The sequence below is a fragment of the Carcharodon carcharias genome, chromosome 16, assembly GCF_017639515.1.
Source record: "Carcharodon carcharias isolate sCarCar2 chromosome 16, sCarCar2.pri, whole genome shotgun sequence".
Taxonomy (NCBI): Eukaryota; Metazoa; Chordata; class Chondrichthyes; order Lamniformes; family Lamnidae; genus Carcharodon; species Carcharodon carcharias.
In genome coordinates, this window is record NC_054482.1 from 86,659,673 (window position 1) to 86,673,155 (window position 13,483).

Genomic DNA, 13,483 nt, shown 5'->3' on the forward strand with positions numbered 1-13,483 from the left:
ATAAAAGGTGTGGCTATGGGTACCCGCATGGGCCCCAGCTATGCCTGTCTCCTTATGGGGTATGTGGAACATTCCTTGTTCCAGTCCTACTCCGGCCTCCTTCCACAACTCTTTCTCCGGTACATCGATGATTACTTCGTTGCTGCTTCATGCTCTCGTCAGGACTTGGAAAAATTTATTAATTTTGCTTCCAATCTCCAGCCCGCCATCATTTTCATGTGGTCCATCTCTGACACTTCCCTTCCCTTCCTTGACCTCTCTGTCTCAATCTCTGGTGATAGACTGTCCACCAATATCCATTACAAACCCACTGACTCCCACAGCTACCTCGACTACAGCTCCTCACACCCCGCTTCCTGTAAGGACTCCATCCCATTCTCTCAGTTCCTTCGCCTCCGTCGCATCTGTTCTGATGATGCTACCTTCAAAAACAGTTCCTCTGACATGTCCTCCTTCTTCCTTAACCGAGGTTTTCCACCCACGGTCGTTGACAGGGCCCTCAACCGTGTCCGGCCCATCTCCCGCACATCCGCCCTCACGCCTTCTCCTCCCTCCCAGAAACATGATAGGGTCTCCCTTGTCCTCACTTATCACCCCACCAGCCTCCGCATTCAAAGGATCATCCTCCGCCATTTCCCCCAACTCCAGCAAGATGCCATCACCAAACAAATCTTCCCTTCACCCCCCCTATCGGCATTCCGTAGGGATTGTTCCCTCCAGGACACCCTGGTCCACTCCTCCATCACTCCCTACTCCTCAACCCCCTCCTATGGCACCACACAATGCCCATGCAAAAGATGTAACACCTGCCCCTTCACTTCCTCTCTCCTCACCGTCCAAGGGCCCAAACACTCCTTTCAAGTGAAGCAGCATTTCACTTGCATTTCCACCAACTTAGTCTACTGCATTCGTTGCTCCCAATGTGGTCTCCTCTACATTGGAGAGACCAAACATAAACTGGGCGACCGCTTTGCAGAACACCTGCGGTCTGTCCGCAAGAATGACCCAAACCTCCCTGTCGCTTGCCATTTTAACACTCCACCCTGCTCTCTTGCCCACATGTCTGTCCTTGGCTTGCTGCATTGTTCCAGTGAAGCCCAACGCAAACTGGAGGAACAACACCTCATCTTCCGACTAGGCACTTTACAGCCTTCCGGACTGAATATTGAATTCAACAACTTTAGGTCTTGAGCTCCCTCCTCCATCCCCACCTCCGTTCTGTTTCTTCCCCCTTCCTTTTGTTTTTTTCCAATAAATTATATAGATTTTTCTTTTCCCACCTATTTCCATTATTTAAAAAAAATTTTAAATCTTTTGTGCTCCCCCCACCCCCTCTAGAGCTATACCTTGAGTGCCCTACCATCCATTCTTAATTAGCACATTCGTTTAGATAATATCACCAACTTTAACACCTATGTGTTCTTTTGTTCTGTTGTCTGTGACATCTTTTGATGATCTGCTTCTATCACTGCTTGTTTGTCCCTACAACCACACCACCCCCCTCCACCTCTCCACCCCCACCCAACCCACCCACTCCCCACACCTTAAACCAGCTTATATTTCACCCCTTTCTTGGATTCACTCAAGTTCTGTTGAAGGGTCATGAGGACTCGAAACGTCAACTCTTTTCTTCTCCGCCGATGCTGCCAGACCTGCTGAGTTTTTCCAGGTAATTCTGTTTTTGTTCAGCAATTGAGACCCCGTTGGAGGCCATTTTCAGCCCATTGTGCCTTGTGGGGGACGTCTATGAAAGGGCTGTACAGCTCAGTCCCATACCCCATGACCCTGGTCCTCTCCAAGTACATGGCTATTTTGAAAGTACCTACAAAACCTGCTATCCTTTCACTTTGTGATTTCCAGGTCTAAACAACACATTGTGGAAAATTCATTCTCATTTTGCCTCTACTTTGCCAGTTATTTTCAATTTATGAACTCTGACTGCACTAGTCACCCATATGGAAACTCAGCTCCAAAGACACTCTCTTCCATGCTTGTAACTTGTTCTCCCTGAATATAAGCGCCAAGAAAACAGTAGTCATGCATCTCTGCTCCTGATCACATTAAATAACACCCCACTGGAAGTGGGTAGCAAATTCTGTCCCTTGATGCGGAACTCAATACACACACAGGGAAAGCAAACACTGAACACTGTGCACAGCCAACTCACAAAACACACATGGAATTACATCAAGCTGACCCTTAGGACCAAACTGGTGGTTTATAAGGCCTGTGTTCTCAGCACCTTGCTGTGAAACATGGACGACTTACAGATATCAAGAGAAAAAGCTCAGCATTGCCATTTTCACTGTCTGTGGCACATACTCCTCACAGCATTCAGTAGTAATGAGTTCTCATTGTTGGACATGAGCTTTCTTCTGCTTGAGCCCTCGTAAGCTCCTTGACATCTAGGAAGCTCTGGATTTGGCCACCCATCCCATTCCTTTGTGGGAACATGTTTACTCTGAGTGCTTGAACCTCCCCTTTGAATGCCTCCCAGTGCTCTGACCTTGATTTACCTTCTAGTAGCTGTTTCCAGTCCACTTTTGCTAAATCACTCCTTAGCTTAATAAGATTTGTCTTGCCCCAAAATCACGAATGCGGCAGTCCTTCAAAGGCAGAGCATCAAACGGAGGTGACTCCTTGGCTCTGGCACAGAAGCAGTATGCAAGAGAGTTGCATACCCAAGGAGTAGGAAATGAAAAAACAAAAACAAAAATACCTGGAAAAACTCAGCAGCTCTGGCAGCATCTGCGGAGAGGAACACAGTTAACATTTTGAGTCGGTATGACTCTTCAACAGAACTAAGTAAAAATAGAAAAGAGGTGAAAAAAAGCTGGTTTAAGGGGGAGGAGGGTAGAGATGGATAGAGGGCCAGTGATAGGTGGAGATAGCCAAAAGATGTCATAGACAAAAGGACAAAGAGGTGTTGTAGGTGGTGATATTATCTAAGGATGTGCTAATTAAGGGTAGAAAGCAGGACAAGCAAGGTACAGATAGCCCTAGTGGGGGTGAAGTGGGGTGAAGGAATCAAAATGGGCTAAAAGGTAGAGATAAAACAATGGATGGAAATACATTTAAAAATAATGGAAATAGGTGGGAAAAGAAAAATCTATATAAATTATTGGGAAAAAAAGGGGGGATCGGAAAGGGGGTGGGGATGGAGGAGAGAGTCCATGATCTAAAATTGTTGAACTCAATATTCAGTCCGGAAGGCTGTAAAGTGCCTAGTTGGAAGATGAGGTGCTGTTCCTCCAGTTTGCGTTGAGCTTCACTGGAACAATGCAGCAGGCCAAGGACAGACATGTGGGCATGAGAGCAGGGTGGAGTGTTGAAATGGTAAGCGACAGGGAGGTCTGGGTCATGCTTGCAGACAGACTGAAGGTGCTCTGCAAAGCAGTCACCCAGTCTGTGTTTGGACTCTCCAATGTAAAGGAAACTGAATGCAGTAGACTAACTTGAGGGAAGTGCAAGTGAAATGCTGCTTCACTTGAAAGGAGTGTTTGGGGCCTTGGACGATGAGGAGAGGGGAAGTAAAGGGGCAGGTGTTGCACCTTCTGCGGTTGCATGGGAAGGTGCCGTGGGAGGGGGTTGAGGTGTAGGGGGTGATGGAAGAGTGGACCAAGGTTTCGGTGGGGGGCGGGTGGGGGGCGGGGGGGGGGGGGGGGGGGGGCAGTGGGGGGGTGAAGGGAGGATGTGTTTGGTGGTGGCATCATGCTGGAGTTGGCGGAAATGACGGATGAAATGAAGCTGGGCAAGTGGAAGGACTGGAAGTGGGAGAGGATTTTAGTGGAGTGATCATAATTCAGTTAGTTTTAACATAATTATGGAGAAGGAAAAATATAGAACAGGAGTTAGAGTTCTAAATTGGGGCAAGGCAAATCTTACTAAGCTAAGGAGTGATTTAGCAAAAGTGGACTGTGGAGGAGTGAAATCAAAAAGGAAATTAGGAAAGCAACGAATGGGCGTGAAAGAATGGGGGAAGCAATGATGTAGTGGTATTGTCACTGGACTAGTAATCCAGAGATTAAAGAGAGTAATTCCAGCGTAATACTCTGGGGTCCTGGGTTTGAATCCTGCCACAGCAAATGGTGGAATTTGAATTCAATGAAAATCTGAAATTAAAAAATCTAATGACGACCATGGAACCAATATCAATTGCTGTAAAACCCATCTGGTTCACCAATGTCCTTTAAGGAAGGAAACCTGCCAACCTTATGTGGTCTGGTACACAATGTGGTTGACTCTGAAACGGCCTAGTTGTAACACAAGCCTCAAAAAAAAAGGAATGAAACCAGACGGACCAACTGCCATTGACGTAGGCACCGGAAATGACAATGGCAATCTCAGCCCTGTCGGCCCAGCAAAGTCCTCCTTACTAACATCTGGGGGCTAGTACCAAAATTAGGAGAGCTGTCACATGGGATCATACCTTACAGAAAATGTACCAGACATCACATCCCTGGGTATGTCCTGTCCCACCAGCAGGACAGCCCAGCAGAGTTGGCGGCAGTGGTATACAGTCGGGAGGGAGTTGCCCATGAGTCCTGAACATTGACTCTGGACCCCACGAAGTCTCATGGCATCAGGCCAAACATGGGCAAGGAAGCCTCCTGCTGATTAAAACTTCCTGCCCTTCCTCAGCTGATAAACCAGTACTCCTCCATGTTGAAGACCACTTGGAGGAAGCACTGAGGGTGGCAAGGGTGGGGGGATTTCAATGTCCATCACCAAGAGTGGCTCAGTAGCACCACTACTGACTGAGCTGCCCAAGTACTAAATGACATAGCTGCTAGACTGGGTCTGCAGCAGTTTGTGAGGGAACAACAAGAGGGAAAACATTTGACCTCATCCTCACCAACCTGCAGATGCATCTGTAAAGGATCCTGCACACCATGACAGTATCGGTAGGAGTGACCACTGCACAGGCGCTGTGGAGACGAAGTTCCGTTCCACATTGAGGATACCCTCCACCATGTTGTGTGGCACTACCACCATGCTAAATGGCATAGATTTTGATTAGATCTAGCAACTCAAGGCTGGGCATCCATGAGATGCTGTGGTCCATCAGCAGCATCAGAATTGTACTTGAACACAACTTGTAACCTCATGGCCTGGCATATCTCCCACTCTACCATTACCATCAAGCCAGGGGATCAACCTTGGTTCAATGAAGAGTGCAGGGGGGCATGCCAGGAGCAACACCTGGCATCCTGAAAAATGAGGTGTCAACCTGGTGAAGCTATAATACAGGACTACTTGAGTGCCATAAGCAGCAAGTGATAGATAGGACTAAGCGATCCTACAACCAACAGATCAGATCGAAGCTCTGCAGTCCTGCCACATCCAGCCGTGAATGGTGACGGACAATTAAATAACTCACTGGAGGAGGAGGTTCAACAAATGTCCCCATTCTCAGTGATAGAAGAGCCCAGCACATCAGTGCAAAAGATAAGGTTGAAGCATTTGCTGCAATCTTCAGCCAGAAGTGCCAAGTTGACGATCCATCTCGGCCTCCTCTGGAGATCCCCAGCATCACAGTGCCAGTCTTTAGCTAATTCAGTTCACTCCACGTGACATCAAGAGAGGGCTGAAGGCACTGGATACTGCAAAGGCTATGGGCCCTGACAATATTCCGGCAATAGTACTGAAGACTTGTGTTCCAGTACTTGCTGCGCCACTAGCCAAGCTGTTCCAATACAGCTACAACACTGGCATCTACCTGGCTATGTGGAAAATTGCCCAGGTATGTCCTGTACATAAAAGCAGGAGAAATCCAAACTGGCCAATTACTGCCCTACCAGTCTACTCTCAATCATCAGTAAAGTAATGAAAAGGGTCATTCACAGTGCTATCATGCGGCACTTGCTTAGCAGTAACCTGCTCACAGACGCCTGGCTTGGGTTCTGCCAGGGTCACTCAGCTCCTGACCTCTCTACAGCCTTGGTTCAAACATGGACAAAAGAACTGAACTCCCAAGGTGAGATGAGCGTGACTGCCCTTGACATCAAGGCAGCATTTGACCAAGTGTGGCATGAAGAAGCCCCAGCAAAACTGGAGTCAGTAGGAATCAGGGAGAAAATTCTCCACTGGGTGGAGTCATACTTAGCACAAAGGAAGATGGTTGTGGTAGTTGGAGGTCAGTCATCTCAGGTCCAGGACATCACTGCAGGAGTTCCTCAGGGTACTGTCCTTGGCTCAACCATCTTCAGCTGCTTCATCAATGACCTCCCTTCCATCATGAGGTCAGAAGTAGGGATGTTCGCTGATGATTGCACAATGTTCAGTACCATTCGTGACTCCTCAAATACTGAAGCAGTCCATGTCCAAATTTAGCAATACCTGGACAACATCCAGGCTTGGGCTTACAAGTGGCAAGGAATATTCACGCCACACAAGTGCCAGGCAATGATCATCTCCAACAAGAGAGAATCTAACCATCGCCCCTTGATGTTCAATGGTATTACCACTATCAACATCCTGGAGGTTACAATTGACTAGAAACTGAACTGGACTAGCCATATAAATACTGTGGCTACAAGAGCCAGTCAGAGGCTAGGAATCATGCAACGAGTAACTCACCTCCTGACTCCCCAAAGCCTGTCCACCATCTATAAGGCACAAGTCAGGAGTGTGATGGAATACTCTCCATTTGCCTGGGTGAGTGCAGCTCCCACAACACTCAAGAAGCTGAACACCGTCCAGGACAAAGCAACCCACTTGATTGGCACCACATCCAGAAACATTCAATCCCTCCATCGCCAATGCACATGTAGTGTGTACCATCTACAAGATGCATTGCGGGAATTCACCAAGGCTCCTTTGACAGCATCTTCCAAACCCATGACCTCTACCATCTAGAATGACAAGAGCAGCAGATAGATGAGAATGCCACCACCTGGAAGTTCCCCGCCAAGTCAGTCACCATCCTGATTTGGAAATATATCGCCGTTCCTTCAATGTGACTCGGTCAAAATCCTGGAACTCCCTTCCTGACAGCACTGTAGGTCTACCTACACCACACGGACTGCAGCGGTTCAAGAAGGCAGCTCACCACCACCTTCTTAAGGCAACTAGGGATGGGCAATAAATGCTGGCCCAGCTAGTGAAGCCCACATCCCATGGATAAATAAAAGAAAATATTGGCAAGCAAAATCAAGGTGAACCCAAAGGTGTTTTACCAATGCATTAAGAGTAAGAGAATAACTAAGAGTAGGGCCCATAAAAGACCAAAAAGGTAATCTATGTGTAAAGGTGGAATATGTTGGTATGGTTCTTAACGAATAACTTAAGCCTCAGTTCAGAAAGTAAGATGATGCAGATGTTGTAGATAAGGAGGATGAATGTGAAATATTGGATGTGAGAAAGATAGGGAGGGAGGAAGTATTAATGGAATTGTCATCATTGAAAGTGGATAAATCGCCAGGGCCAGGCTGTTAAAAGAAGGCATGGAGGAAATAGCAGGAGGACTAACCATCATTTTCCAATCCTCACTGGATACAGGTGTGGTACCGGAGGATTGGATGTCTCATTATGTTGTACATTTGTTTAAAAAGGGAGTGAGGGATAGGCTGAATAATTACAGGCCATTCAGTCTAACCTCAGTAGTGGTCAAATTATTGGAATCAATTCCGAGAGATAGGATAAACTGTCACTTAGAAAGGCACAGATTACTCAAGGATAGTCAGCATGGATTTATTAAGGGAAGATCATATCTGATTGACTTGATGAGGGGAAATTTGATTGAGATGCACAAAATTGTGAAGAGCCTGAATAGAGTGGATGGGAAGGGCCTATCTACTTTGGCAGTGAGGTCAGTGACTTGGGGCATAGATTTAAAGTGATTGGTAGAAAGATTAGAGGGGAGATAAGCAAACATTTTTTCACCCGGATGGTGGTAGCGATCCATTGTCTGAAAGGGTAGTATAGAGGCAGAAATCTTCAACTCATTTAAAAGGTGTCTGGATATGCACCTCAAGTGCAGGGCTGCAGAACAAATGCTGGAAAATGGGATTAGGCTGTGTGGCTTGTTTTTCGGGTGGTGCAGATACGATGGCCAAGTGGCTTCTTTCTGTGCCATAAACTTTCTATGATTCTGACTTTCTGTATTTTGAGGTGGCCAGAGCCAGATGACCAATAGGACACACAAAGCTCTGCTTCAAGGATGCTTGCAAGTATGGCATGAAGGCCTTAACAATCAATTCTCACGCCTGGGAGTCACTAGCTGATGATAGAGGAAAATGGTGACATCTCCTGTGGGCTGGCATATATCACCACGATGACCAGTGGCTACAGCAACTTGGCAACAGACTGAAAACAGCAATCCACAATGACACCTGGTGGTTTCATGTGCGGCACTTGTGGCATAACCTGCCTCTTTGCTGATGCCTTTACAGCCATTAGCAGAGCTGTGCTATATGGAGACATCCCATCAGAAATGGATTATTTGCTGCATGTTTATCATCTTTTGTAGACAAAGGATGCCAATAATGAAGGTAAACTCCGGTTACCGACACACCTGCCAGAGGAAACACTTTTTCCCTATTTGCTACATCAAGCTTCTGCAGCTGATTGTAGCTACTCCTGTCAGGAGATTTACTGTCATGGTATGTCACACCTGCATGTCTTGTACCATTCTCACACCTCTACTGTAGCCCGTCTGCAGCCGCATTGTAATGTCTGTCATCCAACTATGCCTAGGATGTCCCCTCTTTCTGCTGCCCTCACTTTGCCCTCTAGAAAAGATCGCTGTAACTTTTGAGCTCTGATCAGATGGTTGAACTACTGACATTTTCTTTCCCGGATGTCACTTTTTACTCTTGCAATTTCAAGCATCTCTTCATTTGTCTTTTGACCTGTCTATGGAATTTTAAGCATATGTCTTAAAATTCTCATTCAAAGAGCTTTATTTTCTTCCACAGATCTTTACTTACTGTCCAGGTTTCTGGGGCATAGAATGTAGCAGCTTGTGAGTTTTTTTTCCTTGTTACAAGCTTGAGTTTTCTTGTTGTTAAAAAATCCTTAATCTTCACAAAATGACTTCTGTCTGTGTCTATCCTTCTTCTGACTTCAGCATCACATCTACCATTTTCTGTTATCATTTGTCCTAAATAGACAATCATTCACTTCAGTTCCTCTGGCCTACTCCAGCTCTAGTTTCCCTAATGTATTCCTTCTAACTCCCACTGTTTTTGTCGTCTGGGTGTTCATACTCAATCCTCATTCTAAGCTTCTAGATTTTACTTGATCTATGATATTTTATCGGGCCTCTTCTGATTCTGCAAGTCGTGCTGTGTCATCAGCGTACTGCAAGTTTGTTATGTTCTTGCCTCCAACTTCTACCCCTGGAAGTACATCTAATTCTCTGAATATTTGTTCTGTATATGGATTGAATAAGTTTAGCAACAGTGCACAGCCTTGTCATACTGTACTGTGTACAATATTGATCTCCTTATTTAAGGAAAAATGTAAATGCATTAGAAGCAGTTCAGAGGTTTACTAGGCTAATACCAGGAATGGGTGGTTGTCTTATGAGGAAAGGCTGGGCAGGTTAAGCTTGTATCCACTGGAATTTAGAAGAGTAAGAGGTGACTTGATTGAAACCTCTAAGATCCTGAGGGGTCCTGATGGAGAAGATGTTTCCTCTTGTGGGAGAATCTAGAACTAGGGGTCATGGTTTAAAAATAAGGGATCACTCACTTAAGACAAGATGAGGAGAATTTTTTTTCTCTCAGAGGGCTGCGAGCCTGTGGAACTCTCTTCCTCAAAAGGCAGTTGAAGCAGGACCTCTGAATATTTAAAAGCAGAGCTAGATAGATTTTTGATTAACAAGGGGGTGAAAGGCTATCAGGGATAGGCGGGAGGTTACAGTCAGATCAGCCATGATCTTATTGAATGGTGAAGCAGGCTTGAAGAGCCAAGTGGCCTACTCCTGCTCCCAATTTGTATGTACTCCTCCCTTCACTTGAAACATATCTGATTGTCCATCTCCTAGCCTGATGCTTGCTATTTGATCCCAATGTAGGCTCTGGATAAATCTCACATCTTTACTGTCAATGTCACATTTCAGCAATACGTCTATTAACTTTTGGTGATAAACAAGATTGAGTGCTTTTTCTTAATCTATGAAGCACATGTAAATGTTTTCATTTACTTCCAAATATTTAGAGAAGATTGTTCTTATGTTCTATAGCCCCTCTTGTTCCTACTCCAGTGCTGAATCCTGCCTGTGTTTCACCATCTTATGCTTCAAATGTGTTATTTCCTTCTATTATGATTTTCAAGATCACTTTCATGAGATAAATCATTAAACTTATAGCTCTAAAATGATTGTATTCCATTGCTTTAGATTTCTTAGGTAACTTAACGAATAATGAATGTCTCACATAGAATGTATCCTTGGGCATATATTTGATCACAAATTTCTGTTATCACTTGTAATTCTGTTTCTCCAAGGGCTTTTAGGTGTTTTGTTGTTACTTCATCTATGCCTGGAGATTTTCCTGTACTCAGTTGCTACATCATAATCCCTTATTATTTTAAATACCTCTATTAGGTCTCCCCCTAATGTGTGCTGCTATAAGAACAATCCCAACTTCTGCAATCTCCCATGTCAGCTGACAACCCTCATTGCTGGTGTCACCCTCACTAACCTTCTCTGTACCTTGACAGGCTTCCTAATGTGTGTGCACATGGTACTGCAACTGAAGCCTAATCAGTGATGATATAGGATATACAGCACAGAATTAGGCCATCAGTCCAACCAGGCCATGTCAGCACCTATGCCGCACTCGAACCCCCTCTGTTTTTCCTCATTTAACTCTGTCGCCATAACCATCTATTCCCTTCTCTCTCATATGCTTATCTAGCCTCCCCTTAAATGCATCTATCCTATTCACTTCTACCACACCATGTGGTAGCAAGTTTCACAATCTTAACACTCTCTGAGTAAAGAGGTTTCTTCTAAATTCCCTAATTGATTTTCTGGTGACAGTCTTATATTATTTTATTGATGGCCTCTAGTTTTGTTCATCTCCACAAGTGGAAACTTTATCTATTTTATAAAAACCTTTTATCATTTTGAAGAGTTCTATTAGCCCAACCCTCAGCCTTCTCTTTTCACAAGAGGAAAGAAACAGTGCTCAGTCAGTGTAGTAATTAGATTGGTTGTCCCTCCCTCCTGTCAATCAACCAGAGGTCAAAAGCTATGGGAGTGGTTTCTGGTAGAAAGATGGCGACAAGTGCGTAAGCATCGTACCACATGTCCTCAATAAAAGTTTTATCTGCACTAAACCCGCTCCTTCTTCAAGTTATTACAGTTGGTGACGAGCGTAAAACTGACTTACGCTGCATACTTCGCCCTGGTTGCTGTGAATAACACAAAGTTGAGAAATACTTACCGACTGACCAAGCCATTGCTCGGGAGGATTGATCCGTACGATGCAGATGCAGAGGATTGGACTCAGTATGTTGAGAGACTCGGTTTCTCTTTAATTGCAAATGAAATTATTGATGAAGATAAATGTAGTGTTATCCTGCTGAGTGTGTGTGGAAGCAAAATGTATAATCTTATCAGAAACCTGACTGCTCCGAATGCATCCAGTACTACGCCATACAATGAGTCGGTGAAGCTTGTCAAGTTGCATTTTCAGCCAAAACCATTTGTAATTATGCAGCGCTTCAAGTTCAACATGAGGGTTTGTGCTCCAGGGGAACCTATTGCTACCTTTGTGGTGAACCTGAAACAGCTGACCAAATACTGTGAATTCGGGGATGTCTTGAGTGAGATGCTGTGGGACAGACTTGTTTGCAGGGTGAATGACAACGCCATACAGCTCTGTTTGCTTGCTGAATCAGATATTGATTTCAAATGCGCTCTGGAACTTTCTCTCACAATGGAGAGTGCTGCAAAATGAATAATGGAGCGGTGCACCATGTTAGGCAGGAGCCTGCCCCTGAGCATAGCGCAAAAAGTGACAGCAGATTTTCAGTGCAATTCGTCAAGCAAATGACGAGTCAGGAAGCCTAATTACATGCGTCAGGTATGCATTTGCTATAGATGTGGTGGGAATCATGGAGCAGACGTATGCAGATTTAGAGGCAGAGTGCAACTATTGGCATAAGAAAGCGCACCTAGTTTGGCAGTGCAGAACAAAAAATAAACAAATAGCAAAGCAGAGAACGGATCTGATTGAGTCAACTGACACTGCTGAAGCTGATGCTGCTGATGTATACTCTGTATCGTGTGATTGCTGTTAAATCTGAGCCCATTGCAATGACAGTGCAGGTGAATGGCAAGCAACTGCAAATGGAGGTGGACACTGGTGCTTTAGCTACTGTTGTTGGGGAGCATATGTTCAAATTCAGTGAAGAGAGTCAGCCATTGACATTGGAGTGCACATCTGCCAAACTGAGAACCTACAATGGAGAGCCTATTCATGTCAGAGGCATTGCTGCTGCTCCAATCAGCTACAAGCAGCAGGCAGCCCAGGTTCATGTGATGGTCTTACAGGTGAAGGGGCCCAGTCTTTTGGATCGAGATTGGCTGCAAAAAATAAAACTAGACCAGTCAGAAATATTCCATTTGAAGTCTGATGAAATTCCAGAGCTCTTGAAGAAATATGACATTGTTTTTCAAGACGAATTGGGAAAACTGAAGGACAGGCAAGCTAAAATACATGTCAATCCCAAGCAACACTACGCTTCTTCAAGGCCAGACTGGTGCCTTATTCACTAAAAGAAAAAGTGGAAGCAGAGTTGTGTAGGTTGGAAAACCTGGGAATAATTCAGCCTGTCCGGTTTTCTGAGTGGGCTGCACCCATCATGTCAGTTGTCAAGCTAGACCAGGCCACATATCTATGCGGGGACTACAAACTGACACAGTCAACAGAGCAGCAAAGTTAGACAAATACGACATTCCTAGAATCGATGACTTGTACGCCAAGTTAGCGGGAGGCAAGTCATATACAAAGCTAGTCATGCCTATCAGCAGTTGGAATTGGACAGCCCGTCAAGAGAGTATTTGACAATCAATACTCACAAAGGCCTTTACAGTACACCCGGTTGCCTTTTGGAGTTTCATCTGCATTTGCCATTTTTCAGCGAACCATGGAGAGTCTCCTACAGGGACTTCCACCTGTGGTTGTGTACTTAGATGACATCCTTGTCACTGGACTGACTGAAGCTGAACATTTAGCCAACCTTGAAGTGCTGAAAAGATTTACTGAAGCAGGTATGTGTTTGAAGTAAGAAAAATGCACATTTCGATCACGTGAGGTAACCTAACTGGGTCACAGAGTGGATGCTGTGGGGTTGCATCCTGTTGAAGACAAGGTCCAAACCATTAAAGATGCACCATCACCCTGTAATGTGACAGAGCTTAAGTCATCCCTAGGGACAATGTTATTACAACTGTTTCTTACCTAATCTGTCCATTGTGCTTGCACCACTCCACCTGTTACTGAGGACGAAGCACTGCTGGTCATGG